This window comes from Lolium rigidum, chromosome 6 (assembly GCF_022539505.1).
Source record: "Lolium rigidum isolate FL_2022 chromosome 6, APGP_CSIRO_Lrig_0.1, whole genome shotgun sequence".
Taxonomy (NCBI): domain Eukaryota; kingdom Viridiplantae; phylum Streptophyta; class Magnoliopsida; order Poales; family Poaceae; genus Lolium; species Lolium rigidum.
The window spans coordinates 37,980,260-38,000,308 of NC_061513.1; the positions used below are offsets into that span (position 1 = coordinate 37,980,260).

Genomic DNA, 20,049 nt, shown 5'->3' on the forward strand with positions numbered 1-20,049 from the left:
TCTCCTCTTCTTTTTCATCCAATGAGCTTTCAGGTTCATCAATTTCCTCCTCTTTTTCATCCAATGAGCTTTCAGTGTTCATCAATTTCTTCTTCCACGAGTTCCTGCAGATTGTGAGTGCATTCTTGTGCATTAATGCGTCTCTCTTTACAATCAAGGATATAAGGATTCCTACCTGTAGCATTCTATGCAAGAATTAAGGATAGTAGAGACATAATCTTTAAGGTCCTTACAAATAGCACAAGTTTCATAATTCTCAACCATGAAGGATTCTATCTCGGAGGCTCCCATAAATAAGACAAATTGTTCTACCTCTTCGAACCCATAATGAATATAGCAATTCCGATTATAGTTCTTAATTAAAAATTCCTCACTAAAGCCACATTGAAATTTAAGATGTTTAGTATCATGTTGAGAGCAACCAGTTTATATCATGGCGTCTAAGCAAGATTCTAGCCATTGTATTCAATTTTTCTATCATAGCACTCATTATTTTACCAGTTCTTGATTCTCTATAATTATTATAACATTCTATAAGCTCAAAGTAGGTTGTTGGTTCTCCCATAACAGCAGTTTTTAATTTTTTTGTTTTCAAATTTTTATGGATTTTCGGGTATATAGGGAAAATAAAACAAGACAAAAAGAAACTAAGCAAAAGTAACTAAGCAAAATAAAACTAGACAGAAATAAACTAAGCACAAATAAACTAGACAGAAATAAACTAGCAAGACAAAATAAAATAAAAGTGGAGAGAGAGGTTGAGTGTACTTCCCAGGTGAACTTATGAGTAGAGCTATGCCTCCCCGGCAACGGCGCCAGAAAATAGTCTTGATGACCCACAAGTATAGGGGATCGCAACAGTCTTCGAGGGAAGTAAAACCCAAATTTATTGATTCGACACAAGGGGAGGTAAAGAATACTTATAAGCCTTAACAACTGAGTTGTCAATTCAGCTTCACCTGGAAAAGCACTAGCAACAGGGGTGACGTGAAAGTAGCAGTAATATGAGAGCGAGTAGTAACGATAGAACACGCAGCGAGTAATAGCAATATGAGAGCAATGGCACCAGAAAATATTTGATACTACTTCCAATGACATGTAGAACGAGTATATGATGATGCGAGATGGACCGGGGTTCCCAGCTATCTACACTAGTGGTAACTCTCAAATAACAAGTGTTGGGTGAATGATGGCGTGTAACTCACACGTTCGTTGGGAACCCCAAGAGGAAGGTATGATGCGCACAGTAGCAAGTTTTCCCTCAGAAAGAAACCAAGGTTTAATCGAACCAGTAGGAGCCAAGAAGCACGTTGAAGGTTGATGGTGGCGAAATGTGATGCGGCGCAACAACAGGGATTCCGGCGCCAACGTGGAACCTGCACAACACAACCCAAGTACTTTGCCCCAACGAAACAGTGAGGTTGTCAATCTCACCGGCTTGCTGTAACAAAGGATTAAACGTATCGAGTGGAAGATGATTGTTTGCAAGAAAATAGTAAAACATAATTGCAGTAGATTGTATGCTATGTAAAGAATAGGACCGGGGTCCACAGTTCACTAGAGGTGTCTCTCCCATAAGATAAAAGCATGTTGGGTGAACAAATTACAGTCGGGCAATTGACAAATAGAGAAGGGCATAACAATGCATGTACATGATATGATAAATATAGTGAGATTTAATTGGGCATTACGACAAAGTACATAGACCGCCATCCAACCGCATCTATGCCTAAAAAGTCCACCTTCGAGTTATCATCCGAACCCCATTCGAGTATTAAGTTGCTAAGCAACAGACAATTGCATTAAGTATGGTGCGTAATGTAATCGACAACTACATCCTTAGACATAGAATCAATGTTTTATCCCTAGTGGCAACAAGCACATCACAACCTTAGAACTTTCCGTCACTCGTCCCGTGTGTCAATGAAGGCATGAACCCACTATCGAGCATAAATACCCCTCTTGGAGTTAAGAGCAAAAACTTGGCCGAGCCTCTACTAATAACGGAGAGCATGCAAGATCATAAACAACACATAAACAATAGATTGATAATCACCATAACATAGTATTCTCTATCCATCGGATCCCGACAAACACAACATATAGAATTACGGATAGATGATCTTGATCATGTTAGGCAGCTCACAAGATCCAACAATGAAGCACAACAAGGAGAAGACGACCATCTAGCTACTGCTATGGACCCATGGTCCAGGGGTGAACTACTCACTCATCACTCCGGAGGCGATCATGGCGATGAAGAGTCCTCCGGGAGATGAATCCCCTCTCCGGCAGGTGCCGGAGGCGATCTCCCGAATCCCCCGAGATGGGATTCGCGGCGGCGGCGTCTCCGGAAGGTTTTCCGTATCGTGGCTCTCGGCATCGGGGGTTTCGCGACGGGGCTTTAAGTAGGCGGAAGGGCAGGTCAAGAGGCGGCGCGAGGGGCCCACACAACAGGCCGGCGCGGCCGGGGCCCGGGCCGCGCCGCCTCTATGGTGTGGCCACCTCGTGGCCCCACTTCCTTCCCTCTTCGGTCTTCGGAAGCTCCGTGCAAAAATAGGACCCCGGGCGAAGATTTCGTCCAATTCCGAGAATATTTCCTTACTAGGATTTCGAAACCAAAAACAGCAGAAAACATCAACCGGCTCTTCGGCATCTTGTTAATAGGTTAGTTCCGGAAAATGCATAAATATGACATATAATGTGCATAAAACATGTAGGTATCATCAATAAAGTAGCATGGAACATAAGAAATTATCGATACGTTGGAGACGTATCAGCATCCCAAGCTTAGTTCCGCTCGTCCCGAGCGAGTAAAACGATAACAAAGATAATTTCTGAAGTGACATGCCATTATAATCTTGATCATACTATTTGTAAACATATGTAATGAATGCAGCGATCAAAACAAAGGTAATGACATGAGTAAACAAGTGAATCATATAGCAAAGACTTTTCATGAATAGTGCTTCAAGACAAGCATCAATAAGTCTTGCATAAGAGTTAACTCATAAAGCAATAAATCAAAGTAAAGGTGTTGAAGCAACACAAAGGAAGATTAAGTTTCAGCGGTTGCTTTCAACTTATAACATGTATATCTCATGGATATTGTCAACATAAAGTAATATAACAAGTGCAATATGCAAGTATGTAGGAATCAATGCACAGTTCACACAAGTGTTTGCTTCTTAAGGTGGAGGGAGATAGGTAAGCCGACTCAACAATAAAAGTAAAAGAATGGTCCTTCAAAGAGGAAAGCATCGATTGCTGTATTTGTGCTAGAGCTTTTATTTTGAAAACATGAAACAATTTTGTCAACGGTAGTAATAAAGCATATGAGTTATGTAAATTATATCTTACAAGTTGCAAGCCTCATGCATAGTATACTAATAGTGTCCGCACCTCGTCCTACTTAGCTTGGACTACCGGATCTTTGCATGCCATGTTTCAACCAAGTGTCACAAAGGGGTACCTCCATGCCGCTTCGTACAAAGGTCTAAGGAGAATGCTCGCATTTTGGATTTCTCGCTTTTGATTATTCTCAACTTAGACATCCATACCGGGACAACATGGACAACAAATAATGGACTCCTCTTAAATGCATAAGCATGTAGCAACACTTATTATTCTCATATGAGATTGAGGATATATGTCCAAAACTGAAACTTCAACCATGATTCATGGCTTTAGTTAGCGGCCCAATGTTCTTCTCTAACAATTTTGCATGCTCCAATCACTAAAATGATAGATCCTTCGGACAAGACGGACATGCATAGCAACTCACATGATATTCAACAATAGTTGATGGCGTTCCCCGAAGCATGGTTATCGCACAACAAGCAACTTAATAAAATATAAAGTGCATAAGTACATATTCAATACTACGATAGTTTTTAAGGCTATTTTGTCCCATGAGCTATATATTGCAAAGGTGAATGATGGAATTTTAAAGGTAGCACTCAAGCAATTTACTTTGGAATGGCGGAGAAATACCATGTAGTAGGTAGGTATGGTGGACACAAATGGCATAGTAGTTGGCTCAAGGATTTTGGATGCATGAGAAGTATTCCCTCTCGATACAAGGTTTAGGCTAGCAAGGTTATTTGAAGCAAACTCAAGGATGAACCGGTGCAGCAAAACTCACATAAAAGACATATTGTAAACATTATAAGACTCTACACCGTCTTCCTTGTTGTTCAAAACTCAATACTAGAAATTATCTAGACCTTAGAGAGACAAAATATGCAAATCAGATTTTAGCAAGCTCTATGTATTTCTTCATTAATGGGTACAAAGCATATGATGCAAGAGCTTAAACATGAGCACAACAATTGCCAAGTATCACATTATCCAAGACATTTTAGAATTACTACATGTAGCATTTTCCAATTCCAACCATATAACAATTTAACGAAGAAGAAACTTCGCCTTGAACATTATGAGTAAAGCCTAAGGACATATTTGTCCATATGCAACAGCGGAGCGTGTCTCTCTCCCACAAAGTGAATTCTAGGATCCATTTTATTCAAACAAAACAAAAACAAAAACAAACCGACGCTCCAAGTAAAGAACACAAGATGTGACTGAATAAAAATATAGTTTCGGGGAGGAACTCGATGATGTTGTCGATGAAGAAGGGGATGCCTTGGGCATCCCCAAGCTTAGACGCTTGAGTCTTCTTAAAATATGCAGGGGTGAACCATGGGGGCATCCCCAAGCTTAGAGCTTTCACTCCTCTTGATCATAGTATATCATTCTCCTCTCTTGACCCTTGAAAACTTCCTTCACACCAAACTTCAAGCAAACTCATTAGAGGGTTAGTGCACAATTAATAATTCACACATTCAGAGGTGACACAATCATTCTTTACACTTCTGGACATTGCATAAAGCTACTAGACATTAATGGATCAAAGAAATAAATCCAACATAGCAAAAGAGGCAATGCGAAATAAAAGGCAGAATCTGTCAAAAACAGAACAGTCCGTAAAGACGAATTTAAAGATGGCACCAGACTTGCTCAAATGGAAAAACTCAAAACTAATGAAAGTTGCGTACATATCTGAGGATCACGCTCGTAAATTGGCAGATTTTTTCGAATTTTCTACAGAGGCCTGTGCCCAGATTCGTGACAGACAGCAATGCTGTTTCTGCGCAGCGATCCCAAATATAACATCAACTTTGACATAGAAACTTTACTTGGCACAAAAACATGGTAAGGAGAGGTTGCTACAGTAGTAAACAACTTCCAAGACTCAACAAAACAAAAAATTGCTGTAGTAAAAACATGGGTTGTCTCCCATAAGCGCTTTTCTTTAACGCCTTTCAGCTAGGCGCAGAAAGTGCAAATCAAGTATTATCAAGAGATGAGACATCAACATCATTACCAGGGGTGTTGGGAGTTTTCTCAACCAAGCATAGTATATTTGATATATAAGTTTTAGCGTCTCCCTTTTCATTAGTCTTAGGCTTGCTACTCTCATCGAACAAATTTTCAGGAACAAGCCAAGCATAGTTATTTTCTAGTGCATCATTCATAGCTAGGAGTTTACATGGTATTGGTGCTTTGATCTCCCCACCATCATTAATATTATTAGTGTATCTTATTCTATCTATGTCCATTTTTTCAAGGAGACCAACAAAATTAGTATGAGAACCTAGCATATTAAATTTAGCAAAAACCTTTCTAGCCTCTCTTGCTAATCCCCCAAATTCTCTAAGAAGAGTTTCTAGAACAAAATCTTTCTTTTCCCCTTCTTCCATATCACCGAGTGTAAGAAACATGTGTTGGATTATAGGATTGAGATTAACAAATTTAGTTTCCAACATGCGAACTAAAGCAGACGAGCAGCAATTTCATAGGTAGGTGCAAGTTCTACCAAGTGTCTATCTTCAAAATCTTCGATAATACTAACATGATTGAAAAATTCTTCTATATTATTTCTCCCAACTATGGACCCACGTCCTACCGGTATGTCTTTTGTGGTAAAATTAAAAGGAAACATGATGCAATAAGCAAAAAGTAAACTAGGCGAATAAAGTAAAGACAAGTAACTAATTTTTTTGTGTTTTTAATATGGAGAGCAAGACAGTAAATAAAGTAAAACTAGCAACTAATTTTTTTGTGTGTTTTGTTTAGGTGCAGCAAACAAAGTAGTAAATAAAATAAAGCAAGACAAAAACAAAGTAAAGAGATTGAGAAGTGGAAACTCCCCTTGCGAGCGTGTCTTGATCTCCCGGCAACGGCGCCGGAAAAAGAGCTTGATGGCGTGTAACTCACACGTTCGTTGGGAACCCCAAGAGGAAGGTATGATGCGCACGATAGCAAGTTTTCCCTCGAAAGAAACCAAGGTTTAATCGGACCAGTAGGAGCCAAGAAGCACGTTGAAGGTTGATGGTGGCGAAATGTGATGCGGCGCAACAACAGGGATTCCGGCGCCAACGTGGAACCTGCACAACACAACCCAAGTACTTTGCCCCAACGAAACAGTGAGGTTGTCAATCTCACCGGCTTGCTGTAACAAAGGATTAAACGTATCGAGTGGAAGATGATTGTTTGCAAGAAAATAGTAAAACACAATTGCGATAGATTGTATGCTATGTAAAGAATAGGACCGGGGTCCACGGTTCACTAGAGGTGTCTCTCCCATAAGATAAAAGCATGTTGGGTGAACAAATTACGGTCGGGCAATTGACAAATAGAGAAAGGCATAACAATGCATGTACATGATATGATAAATATAGTGAGATTTAATTGGGCATTACGACAAAGTACATAGACCGCCATCCAACTGCATCTATGCCTAAAAAGTCCACCTTCAGGTTATCATCCGAACCCCATTCGGTATTAAGTTGCTAAGCAACGGACAATTGCATTAAGTATGGTGCGTAATGTAATCGACAACTACATCCTTAGACATAGAATCAATGTTTTATCCCTAGTGGCAACAGCACATCACAACCTTAGAACTTTCATCACATCGTCCCGGTGTCAATGAAGGCATGAACCCACTATCGAGCATAAATACCCCCTCTTGGAGTTAAGAGCAAAAACTTGGCCGAGCCTCTACTAATAACGGAGAGCATGCAAGATCATAAACAACACATAAACAATAGATTGATAATCACCATAACATAGTATTCTCTATCCATTGGATCCCGACAAACACAACATATAGAATTACAGATAGATGATCTTGATCATGTTAGGCAGCTCACAAGATCCAACAATGAAGCACAACAAGGAGAAGACGACCATCTAGCTACTGCTATGGACCCATGGTCCAGGGGTGAACTACTCACTCATCACTCCGGAGGCGATCATGGCGATGAAGAGTCCTCCGGGAGATGAATCCCCTCTCCGGCAGGGTGCCGGAGGCGATCTCCTGAATCCCCCGAGATGGGATTCGCGGCGGCGGCGTCTCTGGAAGGTTTTCCGTATCGTGGCTCTCGGTGCGGGGGTTTCGCGACGGGGGCTTTAAGTAGGCGAAAGGGCAGGTCAAGAGGCGGCGCGAGGGGCCCACACCACGGGCCGGCGCGGCCGGGGCCTGGGCCGCGCCGCCCTATGGTGTGGCCACCTCGTGGCCCCACTTCCTTCCCTCTTCCGTCTTCCGGAAGCTCCGTGCAAAAATAGGACCCCGGGCGAAGATTTCGTCCAATTCCGAGAATATTTCCTTACTAGGATTTCGAAACCAAAAACAGCGAGAAAACAACAACTGGCTCTTCGGCATCTTGTTAATAGGTTAGTTCCAGAAAATGCATAAATATGACATATAATGTGCATAAAACATGTAGGTATCATCAATAAAGTAGCATGGAACATAAGAAATTATCGATACGTTGGAGACGTATCAGTGAACAAATTACAGTTGGGCAATTGATAGGATTGAAATAGCATTAAGACAGAATATCAAGTCTATTAATCATGTAGGCATGTTTCCCATATATAGTCATACGTGCTCGCAATGAGAAACTTGTACAACATCTTTTGTCCTACCAGCCGGTGGCGGCCGGGCCTCTAGGGAATCTACTGGAAATTAAGGTACTCCTTTTAATAGAGCACCGGAGCAAAGCATTAACACTCCGTGAACATGTGATCCTCATATCTAAGCCTTCCCCTCCAGTTGTCCCAATTTCTGTCACTTTGGGGCCTTTGGTTCCGGACATAGACATGTGCATACAACTTGTAGATACAATCTAAGCAATAATTATAGAGCTCAAATCTAAGATCATGCCACTCGGACCCTAGTGACAAGTATTAAACATAACAAGATTGCAGCAACAATAACTTCACAAACTTTGTAGATAGACAATCATAACGTAACAATCCATCGGATCCCAACAAACACAACACCGATTACATCAGATGAATCTCAATCATGTAAGGCAGCTCATGAGATCATTGTATTGAAGTACATGGGGGAGAGTATACCAACTAGCTACAGCTAGAACCCGTAGTCCATGGGGGAACTACTCACGGAGCATGATGGAGGCGGTGGCGTCGATGGAGATGGCTTCCGGGGGCACTTCCCCATCCCGGCAGGGTGCCGGAACGAGACTTCGTCCCCGGATTGGAGTTTCGCGATGGCGGCGGCGCCCCTGGAGTCTTTCTGGAGTTTCGTCAATCGGTACTGCGTTTTTAGGTCGAAAGGACTTAAATAGGCGAAGAGGCGGCGCAGGAGGGCTGACAGGGTGGCCTCCCACTAGGCCGGCGCGGCCAGGCCTGGGGCCGCGCGACCACGTGTGTGGTGGCCCCCTGGCTCTCCTCCGACTCTCCTTCGGTGTTCTGGAGCCTCCCATGAAAAATAAGATCTTTGGCGTTGATTTCGTCCAATTCCGAGAATGTTGCCCGAACAGCCTTTCTAGAACCAAAAACAGCAGAAAACAGGAACTGGCACTGTGGCATCTTGTTAATAGGTTAGTTCCGGAAAACGCATGAAATCATCATAAAGTGCAAGCAAAACATGTAAGTATTGCCATAAAACAAGCATGGAACGTCAGAAATTATATGTACGTTGGAGACGTATCAGTGACCCCCCATGACCATCTCAATTGCCTTAGTTCTTGTCGTGTAAGCCATCTTCTTTGGAACATCCACTCCAAAGTGTTTATGTGATTTATCTTGCAAAGTAGTGATGCAAGTGCACGCTGATATGTTTGATTTGTATTCATCAACATATGCAGTGCTAAGCCACTTTGCATTAACCTAGGTGCGCGCTAGCTGGTTTTGTTGGGCAGGTGTGCTTCAACTGCATTTTCTTGATGCAAAAAAGTAGACTCATTTTCTATCTTGGCAGCTGTCATATAAAATGGACAATCCCACGTTTTCTCCTTCACATTATCTCCATCTTTTTTCTCCTTCTCCTTGCACCAAACAATGATCCTATCAGGTGTATTTCTGTGCTAATGGAAATTTTAACCTGCACAATGTGGAGTCTAGCCAATGCTTGCCTAAATTGGTACACATCTTTGGAACAAAGTCCCGCCATGAATTGTTGCTCTGGATTCTCTCTAGTATCATCATACCATACCCTCTCCTTGGCCTTCTTTGCTCTGCTCTTTCTCCCTCTTGCTAAGACAAAAGGCAATGCCTCATACCCATCATCATCTTCTTCTTTCAGAAATCTCTGAACACCCTCATCATCAGAAGGAACCCAATCTTGAATAACTTCTGCCTCTACTTGAGAATGTGTCCTCAATGTTGAACAAGGCCTCTTCACTTGCTTCTTCACTGTTGTAATTGCTGGAATATCCTCAGACTGAGTTTCATTGTCATAAATGGCCTCCACATCACTTTCCCCCTAACAATGGAGCATTGGATCTAGCTTCCTCTTCTTCTTAGCAGCAATTATCTATTGCATTTCCTCTTCCTCAGCTCTTCTCATCTTGTTTGCAGCTACTGGGTCAAATTTGCATGGATATAGCCAACTAACTAGCTCATCTTCAGATCCCTCTTATTGTTCTTCTGCCATAGATGTCTCTATATCCATTATATGTTTCTCCTTCTGACGCGTGTGCATCTGATAAAGATTGTGATCATCCAGTTGTGACTGCCAATCATCACAGAAGCCACTGTCTTGGCTCAGAAATGGGTGTGTAATAGGCTCTTCTTCCTGTGGATCAAGATCAATAGTGGTTCCATGTTTTCTCTTCAATGGTAATAAAACAATTGCTCTGTTCCTACTGTCCCTCATCATAGTGAGCACTAGTTTCTTTGTACTTGCATATTTCAGTAGCATTTCATGTACCTTATAATTGTTGTCTACTAGCTCTAATGTCCCTCATCACAGTGAGCACTAGTTTCTTTGTACTTGCATATTTCAGTAGCATTTCATCTACCTTATAATTGTTGTCTACTAGCTCTAATCCACTCAGTCCCACTCCTTCATTTTTAACATAATATAAGGAATCACACATTCCATATCCCTCTTCCTCCATGATGGACAACAAATTCAGAAACCTTATGTCTGACCCATGTAATGTATTCTAAACAAATTTTGCTCCATCAAACTGAAAATATAGCTCACACATCTCTGACTGCCCCTATCATACAAATTAACACTCAGTGGGTAAGAATTATTTGCCTTTGTGAAGCAAAAATTGGATTTGACCCAGGGTTTTACGCAAATTGTGGCATCACTGTTTCAGACAAAACAGAGCATCAGGATAGAGGTAATTAAGCACTAGAAGATATTTGTTTTCCCACGTTAAGCATCAAAATACGAATGAAATAACAAGGCAAGTGGAGAGCACACCGATTATTAAATGTGATGTGCACCCCTAAGTAGTGGCGGATGCACAAAAATACCACGGGGTTGACACACACCTCTAATTTCTATTTTTTACTGCTCATGTGTGATAAAAAATTGCTCAAACGACTAAATATAAAATGTTTTCTAAAAATTCAGGGTGGTCCATGGCCCACCTGCCCACCCTTCTGCGTACGCCCCTGCCGTAAGTCAAAGTGAAGAATTTGGTCAAGTAATATTTTCACAAACTACAACAGTTAAAAAATAAATGCCTTCATAGTCCAGGCGAACATGTTCCGCCTTATAGTCAACAAAACTCTGATTTACAGAATGAGAAATGCAACACAAATATAAAATGGGATTAGCCACTGTTAGCTGGACTACCAATGTCATATAAAAGGAAATTTTCATTGCGATATCTAAATCACAAATCATGCATAATCCAAGAGTACCAGCGTAAAAGCTAACACTTGTGTTCGAGAAAAAAAGGGTATATGATCGATTAAGCAATCTCATACAAGTTTGAGGTTCCTTGTTAAAAAGTAGGCTGTAAAAAGTCACACCATGATTATAATTAAGGAACATGAAACTAAAATTCCAAGCTTGATTGGTTTGCGACAATATTTCTGGGCAAGAAAACACAGTGGTCAATGTGATAAAAAAGCTAAGGCATCTTTCAGCTGTTAATCCTTTTGAATGATGTTTTATACTCACTCCGATCCAAATTACTTGTCCGGCGGCGGCGGTGTCTCTCCTTCCATTGTGTGTCGATGGAGTAGCCGTTGAGTTCCGCTCCTGGGCTGGCGCGCTATTAGGTCGAGCCTTCAAACTGGCCCAGCCCAACGTTGTAAAAAGTCAGGCCCAATATCCTAACTTGGCCGGTCCAATAAGAACCCAACAAGCTGAGATTATGTTGCTTCCGGAAACCCTAGCACACCAGCCCCGTTATATACGAGACGCTCTCCTCCCTCTTCTCGCCGCCTACCGTCTCCTGTGCAAATCATCCTCAGGTTCGCAGGGCGCGGCGATTTTCCATCCATCATGAAATCTTCCGCTCGTTCGATTTTCTTCCGTTCTTTTTTGGTTTTGTTCTGCCTGCTTTGTTAGATCTAATCTGAGGCTGTGATGATGAAAAATACCTACCTATTTTCTGAAGGATCTCGATCCCTCTGCAGAGAAACCAATTTATTTGTCTGAGCCTTCTAAGATCTCTGCAATTTCTGCTCTCTGTTGCTAGATGTTTCCGTAAATTTCCTTCCTTCTTTTTTGCCTTTGATTTACAGACGAAAAATCGCAATATTTGTCGAGTTGATGTGATGATAACCTTTCACTGAAAATTAAATTTAGTGTTGACTAAAATTACAGACTACAATTATCTGATCAACTCCTGAAATCTTTGGTGCACTGATCTTTTCTCCTGTTTCTCTGAATCTTCCACCTCTTCTATTATTGGTGATGCAAAATCCTAATCTGAAGAGACTTCGTGCCAGAATGTCCCGTTTTATCTGGTTACTAATGCCGTCCGTGCACAACAAGCCGATGCTCTGGATGTGAAGAGGAAGGAAGCATGGTAATGTTCACGGAGAGTGACTGAACTTGGTCTGCATGTCTGCTCGCCCTGACGCTTTCGGGCTTTGATCTCGCGGGCCTGGATTTGACACACATTGCTTATTCATCCCATATTAAACATTCTGCAGGGTTTGCACAACCCACGGTCCTGCCTTTTTCTGGAGGCTGTGATTGTCGTCCGCTAGCAGCGGCGATGGATTGATATAAATTTCATGTAGGATCAAAGGTACGAGTACTCTAGCTAATTGGGACAGCAGTCAGATTCTGTTATTTTTATGCGGTATAGGAAGAAAAGCTAGAAAATACTTTACACACGGAAAGTGCATGGGCAACGTGGGAAATAATCTGGTTGTTTTCAGTAGTATTTGAAAACAGATATTATCGACCAATCTGTTATTGGTCTATTGTATCTTCCTTTGTCCCTGTTTGTATTGTCTGATTATGGTTTTGGAGCGGTGATGATACATTGTGGACTAGAGTTTCTGATACTACCACTTCAGTAGTATTTGAAGACAAACCCTTGGCTGTCTGAGCTCAAGGATTTACCAAATCAGTTTGTTTTAGATTTGATCGACCTTGTCTGTAAGGTCTCATGCGTCCATTACCAATTCCTGAGGATGATTTAAGTTCCTCATGGTGTAATGGCTCGGATGCGACATCCGATTCGTTGATGTGTGGTATATCCTGATTGGTGGCTTTCATTGTGCCAGCTGATCTTGGAAACGCCACATATAATTAAATGTTTATTTTGACTATTAGGTTCAGTTCTGTATGTAAAATAAATTAGATTGAACTTTGAAAGTGAAAGTGTTGGCTCTAGTGACTGTCATCAGTTCTTTAAATGTTTCATAGGAATACCTGATAGATGCTTCAAAATTCTGTGCTACTGATTTCAGTCTGAACCTTATTTTATTGAATATATGTGGATGATGATATCACAAGTAAAATACAGTTATCCCTGTCTTACTTCTTCGGAAGGGTGCTGAGTATGCTTTATAATCTGACACATTTACCTCATTGCACTCTGTTGTTTTGACTCCAGTATACAGGACTGGGATGATTGATATTTGGTCTCGTTCGTCGTAACTGGCATTTGTTTGCCTTGCCGACTACCCAAATTCTGAGTCCTATATGTATATATTTTGTTTTCATTGTATTTAACGATTTGTTGCTATTGATTAAAAATAAACTAGATCTATTGACAAGCATATGTCTCAATTGTCTTGTGGAAGCCTGATGTTTGGTGAGGTCTTTGATTTATTAATGTTTCTGGTAATGTGTTATAAAATAGATGTGTTTGATGAAGTTGTTTTGTCATGCTGAGTTGCCACCCCTTTCGTTTGCTATTCTAAACCATATTAGCTTTGTGGAGTAAATTGGCTTATTGGCATATAAGGTTAGATGATGATTACAAGTGCATAGTTCAGATGATCTCACTGTGATTACTTGAACAAATAGTCTTTCGCTCCTAGCTGATGACCTTTACTGCCAATGCTGATAAAAATCTGTGTCAAACTATATAACTGTCTGCTTTGCAGCTGTTGAAATTTTTCTCCAAATTATGTTTGTCATTGCTCTATTTTAAATATTTTTGACAACTTGATCTAATAAAGAAATAATTCTCCCTCTTTACCAATATAAAATCTGCTAAAAACAATTTTGCAGATTAAGTATCTTTGCAAGTTTGCCATGTTTTGGGTTTTGAAATTGTAGGATTTAATGTCATGTTGAATGCTGCCTATTGTAGTGTCTCTTGTAACTCTAAATCAAATATTAGGATTATCTGTTGCCATTTCTTAGGCAGTCACATTTACTATCTGGAGATGCTATGTAGGCTGGCTGGTGATGTTTGAGGTCCAATAGGATCATAGTGGATTTTGGGGAGGCCAGCTTGTTCACAGCTGATTGATCATTACACACTGGAGCCTCTATGTTTTTCTCTTCCATCCGTTTGATTTGTTTTTTATGATTCATGATGCGATGATGATTCATTTAGGTTTTTGAGTGGTGGCAATTGTCACCGTGATCCTACAAACCAAAATCGACTTCTCTTTCCACTGAGCATTGCCTTGATTCATCTATTCCTCCCAATTCCATCTATGCTGTTTGATTGTTGCTTCATTTACTTTCCTTTATCTTTGTTATAGTTTGTCTCAGTGAAGAGCTCTTGACCAGGAAGTGCCGTATGACACTGTAAACAGCAGCTGCTTCTCTGCCGTTGTAAGTGTCCATCCTTTATCATAACCTCTGTGGTTTGGTCTAGGATGGGATACCATTTGCTCTGGCTTGATTCAGCTGTGTGTGTGATTTTAAACGGGTCTCTGAGGGATTTCTTGGATGTTTTCTATCTTAATATTTGGTTGCTCTTATTTTGGCCCGATGCCACGTCTCTGGTAGCCACAAGCATTGACCGGAGATGCTACATTGTGCCAAGAGGAAGTTTCACATTTGATAGGAACCTGTGGCTGCAAATCTATGGTTACACAGAGCCGTTTTTTGTGATTACACCACAATCTGTAAGCTAGCAATTCTTGCATTTGATTTGGATGTGGGCAACTCACTTGTTGGTGATGATGATAGAACTAAGGCTTGTTTCTCAAAACATTCGCAGTTGCCGCCTAAGAGCTTTCGCCCAGCCAGGCTTGAGAGCTAGTGCTGCTAATTCCTTCCTTGGATGTCTGAGCCATTCTAATTTTTCCTGTTTAGTTTTTATTTGTTTGCCATTTATAATTTAGACTTAATCGGATGCTTGATTCTTTGACATTTTTACCAGACCAATGTGTGTAATTTTCATCCCACAGGCTTAGGTTGTGTATGTCTTATGGTACCTCATGGTTCTGAATTGTTGTATGTCACTGTAGCAGCAGCTGCTTCTTTGCGATTGTAATTGTCCATCCTTGATCATAACCTCATGGTCCTGGATGGTACAGCTTTCACTCCTGCTTGATTTTAAACTGTTGTGGAATTTCCCAGTTTTCTTGTATTTGGTTGCTCTTTATTTGGGCCCGATGCCACGTCTCTGGTAGCCACAAGCCTTGACCGGAGATGCTACATTGTGCCGAGAGGAAGTTCTTTCACATTTGATAGGAACCTGTGGCTGGAAATCTATGGTTACGCAGAGCCGTTTTTTTGTGATTACACTACAATCTTTAGTGGGCTAGCAACTCTTGCATTTGATTTGGATGTGGGCAACTCAATTCTTGGCGAGATAGAAAAGAGGCTTGTTTCTGAAACATTCGCAGTTGCTGCGTAAGAGCTTTCGTCCAGACAGGCTTGACAACTAGTGCTGCTTATTCCTTCCTTGGATGTCTGATCCTTATCTCCATTTTTAACGTACTCTTTAGTTTGATATTTGTCTTTTGAATTGGCATATTTCTGCCTTTGTTGCATTGATTGTCCAGAAATGGCTTTCTTTGTCATTATAATTGATGATACAAGGAGGTGGTGGTTATTCAATTCGTGGCGTGATGATAGAACAAGGTTTGATTTTCAAAACATATTGCTGCTAGTTTGTTGCACATCTTGTGGATGGATAACGTTTATATTTGGTCTTGATACCTAGGTATGCCCACGATTGGCTGCCAGTTAATTCCTTGGATGATTATTCCTTTAACATACTTCTATAGTAATGCCAAATGGATTAAAAGCCTAGAATTGTGCTGAAACAACATTCAGAAACCAGTCTAGTAGCTAGTTAGGTTTTGTCATCGGTGGCATTAGTCGTAAGCTGCCTTACCTTTACCACTGAGCATGTCCTATCTAGGTAACCTAGAGTGATGTTTTCATGGGTGGACCTAGCGCCCCTCTAGCCTTGTTCATTTTACTTGATGGTGGTGGGAGTGGTGTTTTGGAACATGGGAGCATATGCTCCCTCTATTTTAAAATTCATCTTACACAAATTTTGAATTTCCAAAAAATTGAAACGAAAAATTGTGGGCTCACAAAGTTGTTTCATAAAAAATAGACTTGGCATGTGACGTGTGTAAAAAAGACAAAACTCAGTGCTAAAAATAATGTTTTTTACAAGATAAATTTTCTCTTTTTTACATAGACCACAAAAAATATTGATTTTTCATGAAACTTGACGAATGCTCATATATTATGGAGATGTACACGTAGAATTTTTGTCAAAATTTTTCGACAACTCGAAATATAATTTTTTCGTATAGGGAGCCGAATTGAATTTCCGGTGCAACCATTGCATTTTGTTATTCTCTCTATTGATTTTGTTTGAAGTTTTGGAGTCTTCTGGAAGCTTTTGGGTTTGCCATTGGTTGTTTTGACTAATGGAATGATGACATCGCAAAATTAGCTTTGCAGAAGTGGAATGCAAATTGATATTTCGTTTTGCCTTGCTAGCTGAACCATACTGCTAATAAGGCTTGTCCCTGTCTACTGTTGCTGACCAACTGTTGCTGACCAAAAAATATGAGGCGCAACAAGATAGATCTTTTGGGTGAAGCAGCTCCCGGCAATATAGAGCTCGAAGGGGAAAGATGGATTTTTTTGATGGTGAGAATGAGAGCGCTAAATAGGTGGAATGTTACAGCACTTTTGCTTGCAGCTTGCAAGATCCTGCTATCTCTATCGTCTCATGAACGAACTTTGAGCTTTGTTTGTAAAGCCCGATAATAGTGTGCAAAGAATACCTAGTATGCATCCTTGAAGCATTGTTCAGTTGATGTGGGCTACCAAACATGTGAACCTTTGTATTGGTTTTTTGATGCATTTGGTGTTGTAATAGTGTTCAGCAAGTGAGATGTGTAAGTTGTTGTGATTGCAGATTCTAGGCTGCATTTGTGTGGTGAGTTTAAACTATCGGTTTTGCCATGTCTCAGTCAACTGAGATTTTCTTAAGTCTAAGTTACTTGCAAAAAAGTGCTTTGAGTTACACATTTCTGTTAAAAAAGTGAAATTGCACTTTTCTGTTAGAAATGTGCAACTGGACCAAGTTGCACTTTTCTTTAAACTGCAGTTGCACTTGTCTGAATTGATTGAGACGTAAGAAAATCTTAGTCAACTGAGATATAGACACACCCTTAAACTATTTGCTTTGTATTGAAACTAGTGGAATGTCCATCGCTCCAGAATTTCTTTCTTTGTCAAAAGATGCATGTACATGCGCTGCCATGGCTCCATAATTTTCTTTCTTTCTTAATATATTAAGATAATATTTAAGAATAACATCGGTAATATTGTGATAATATTATATACTAAAAAATAATTATGGAGCCCCGATGTCGAATACACACAGTTCAGAAGGGTGCCAGGTCGATCATTATCCTTATTATCATTTGGAGACTTTGTAAAGCTCGGAAAGATGCAATTTTCAAAAATATTGCATCCAACAGGCATGATGTGGTCGTCACAATCCTTGAGGGAGGTAAGCTAGCTGAGCGACTGAATGGATCGTAGCGAACAGGGGGGTTGAATGGGTGCTACGTTAAGTTTTATTCTTTTTCTATTTTTAGTGCAACGGAAGATAAAGGTGATAGCTTTAGCGAGGGCGGTGTAGGATAGTGCAACGGAAGATAAAGATGTAGCGTTAGCGAGGGCGGTGATCCTACAATGATCCTAGACAAGTATAACAAGCAAAAGAATCACACAAGATAATAAGAGTAAGGAGCGGGACAACCGGAGGGCGCGGAGACGAGGCGAGGTTTGTTTCCCGCAGTTTCTCCCACAAAAGGGAGTATGTCTGCGTTGAGGAGGTGCTAGCTTCACACAAGAGGCTAGACGGCCACACCACGAAGGAAGGCCTCACCTTCTTCCTCGAGAGAGCTCCACGAAGGTGCTCCCCCTTCTCCACTAAGGCACCGGTCGAGGCGGTGATTCCTTCACAAGGTTGGGGCGAGCTCCACAGCACAAGGAGGCTCCCAACAACCCATGGGGCTAGTACAACATCAAGCTAGCCTCCATGGATGCACTTCTTCCAAGATTCCACCATAGGAACTCTACCACCAAGATCCACTAAGGACTACCACGAATTGGTGAAATTTCTCGGTAGAACGATAGATCGGGGTCTCCTCCACCACTCCTCAAAATATGAGCAAGATTGATTGGGTAGGGAGGGAGATCCACTAAGTTTGAGCTCAGCAACAATGGAGGAGAGGGAGAGAGAAGAGCTAAAAACGAGCTGGAGAAGAAGGGGCCTTTTTATAGGTCCGTCCAAATCCAACCGTTATGTGCTGTTTTTGCCTAAGCGGTACTACCGCTTTTGGGAAGCGGTACTACCGCTATGAGTTCGAATCCCCACAGAACTTGTCCACGTGGACACATAGCGGTACTACCGATCGCGGTACCGCTTGAGGTACCGCAATAGGGTCCAGACCTTACTGGATCCAAAGCGGTACCGAAGCGGTACCAGAGCGGTACTGTCGTAACGTGTTACGGTACTTGAGCGGTAACGTGGGCGGTACTACCGCTTGCGGGCGATACTACCGCTCGAGGTACCGTAAAGATACCGTAACTTGTTCTGTGGGACAATCTCATGTGCAATCCTCAGAGCGGTATCTCAGAGCGGTACCAGTAGAGGTAGCGGTACTAACGCTCCTGGTACCGGTAGTACCGCTATGGCTAAAACAGTTTTTTCCTATTTTCCTCTCCTACCATGTTACCTCGCGACACACATACAAAACCAGAAAGCCTAAGAACTATGCTTCGGTCTTCTGATCATAATGTGTCCGGTGAGGGCACCGTACACCTTGCAAACGGTTAGAATTGTTCGAGTGTTGTTAACAAACACACAAAACAAGGGATATAGATCTTGCTCTTACAGCGACGTTTCGTCCGCCGGGTCGAGAAATGCGCCTGGTACCACCGTTACGACGCAAAGTGATCGGGCCGTTCGCGGCGACGCAAACTGGGCACAAAATATGCGTCTCAGATGCGTCTCTACGGACGCTGCGCTGTCGGACGTTTCGTCGGGCCCGCCTGGCAACGACCCTGCGTCGATGCGTCTTCTCAAACTCGCCAGCGACTGGCGCCCCTGCGTCGCTTCGGCAGTCTGCGCCACGTTAATGGCGATGCCTCGGCTGCCGAGCGGCCGCAGCCTACCTCTGTCAACCACGTTAATGGCGACGCCACGCGTCCCGCGGCCATCGCCTACCTCCGGCCTATATAAAGAGGGCGCGTGTTCTTCTTCCTCATCCACTCCTCCAAAAGAAACCCTAGCCGCCACAAGCTCCACCGCAGTGCCGCCTAGCTCTTCCTGCGACGCAGCCAGGCCCGCGAGGAAGTCCATGGCGGGTCCTGGTGGCCGGCGAGGCGTTCGGGGCCGCGGCCTTGGGCGCCCCCAGGGCCGGGGGGAGGGGCCACCGTGGTGGAGCAGCTACGGCCCCACGCTCGCCGTCGCTTGTGTCCTCCTCGTCTTCGCATGAGGACCGCTGCTTCGAGTTCCTCCTCCGCATCGACGACGACCCACTCGGCATCAAGCGGCTTCCGGACAAGTTCGCCGAGTTTGTCGATGGCGTGGAGCCGGCGCACTTGCAGCTACGGGAGGCCAGCTGCAACTTCTGCCGGTGGACCGTGGAGTTCTTGTTCGACGGGCAAAGCAAGATGTACCTGCACACGGGGTGGGACAAGTTCGCCCGCGACCTCGCGCTCGAGCCCGGCTGCCAGCTCACCTTCCTCTAAGAGGGGGACGACGAGATGATCGTCAAGGTGTTTGACGACACAGCCTGCCGCAGGCACTACCACACCAGCGAATCCGGCTCCGACACCGATAGTTAGAA

The 20,049-nt window shown here is 42.4% G+C and overlaps 14 non-coding genes across 14 annotated transcripts; all 14 read left to right on the top strand.

Moving 5' to 3' along the window:
- Positions 1-11,860: 11,860 nt before the first annotated feature.
- Positions 11,861-11,952, top strand: LOC124668766. Its single transcript, XR_006991851.1, has one exon. It is a non-coding gene; the product is annotated as a small nucleolar RNA R41 (small nucleolar RNA).
- A 101-nt stretch (positions 11,953-12,053) lies between these two features.
- On the top strand, positions 12,054-12,133 carry LOC124668803. Its single transcript, XR_006991883.1, has one exon. It is a non-coding gene; the product is annotated as a small nucleolar RNA Z155 (small nucleolar RNA).
- A 168-nt stretch (positions 12,134-12,301) lies between these two features.
- On the top strand, positions 12,302-12,414 carry LOC124668880. Its single transcript, XR_006991948.1, has one exon. It is a non-coding gene; the product is annotated as a small nucleolar RNA snoR100 (small nucleolar RNA).
- A 348-nt stretch (positions 12,415-12,762) lies between these two features.
- On the top strand, positions 12,763-12,856 carry LOC124668814. The gene has a single exon (XR_006991894.1). It is a non-coding gene; the product is annotated as a small nucleolar RNA Z157/R69/R10 (small nucleolar RNA).
- A 63-nt stretch (positions 12,857-12,919) lies between these two features.
- LOC124668881 lies at positions 12,920-13,053 on the top strand. Its single transcript, XR_006991949.1, has one exon. It is a non-coding gene; the product is annotated as a small nucleolar RNA snoR80 (small nucleolar RNA).
- A 181-nt stretch (positions 13,054-13,234) lies between these two features.
- LOC124668769 lies at positions 13,235-13,327 on the top strand. Its single transcript, XR_006991854.1, has one exon. It is a non-coding gene; the product is annotated as a small nucleolar RNA R38 (small nucleolar RNA).
- A 37-nt stretch (positions 13,328-13,364) lies between these two features.
- Positions 13,365-13,444, top strand: LOC124668807. Its single transcript, XR_006991887.1, has one exon. It is a non-coding gene; the product is annotated as a small nucleolar RNA Z43 (small nucleolar RNA).
- A 264-nt stretch (positions 13,445-13,708) lies between these two features.
- LOC124668781 lies at positions 13,709-13,800 on the top strand. Its single transcript, XR_006991864.1, has one exon. It is a non-coding gene; the product is annotated as a small nucleolar RNA snR60/Z15/Z230/Z193/J17 (small nucleolar RNA).
- Positions 13,801-14,290: 490 nt separating this feature from the next.
- On the top strand, positions 14,291-14,382 carry LOC124668828. The gene has a single exon (XR_006991906.1). It is a non-coding gene; the product is annotated as a small nucleolar RNA Z152/R70/R12 (small nucleolar RNA).
- An 84-nt stretch (positions 14,383-14,466) lies between these two features.
- Positions 14,467-14,646, top strand: LOC124668818. The gene has a single exon (XR_006991897.1). It is a non-coding gene; the product is annotated as a small nucleolar RNA Z112 (small nucleolar RNA).
- Positions 14,647-14,689: 43 nt separating this feature from the next.
- Positions 14,690-14,826, top strand: LOC124668889. Its single transcript, XR_006991956.1, has one exon. It is a non-coding gene; the product is annotated as a small nucleolar RNA snoR2/U65 (small nucleolar RNA).
- Positions 14,827-14,881: 55 nt separating this feature from the next.
- Positions 14,882-15,002, top strand: LOC124668948. Its single transcript, XR_006992009.1, has one exon. It is a non-coding gene; the product is annotated as a small nucleolar RNA SNORD14 (small nucleolar RNA).
- A 316-nt stretch (positions 15,003-15,318) lies between these two features.
- On the top strand, positions 15,319-15,459 carry LOC124668891. Its single transcript, XR_006991958.1, has one exon. It is a non-coding gene; the product is annotated as a small nucleolar RNA snoR2/U65 (small nucleolar RNA).
- Positions 15,460-15,516: 57 nt separating this feature from the next.
- On the top strand, positions 15,517-15,633 carry LOC124668709. Its single transcript, XR_006991805.1, has one exon. It is a non-coding gene; the product is annotated as a small nucleolar RNA SNORD14 (small nucleolar RNA).
- Positions 15,634-20,049: the final 4,416 nt, after the last annotated feature.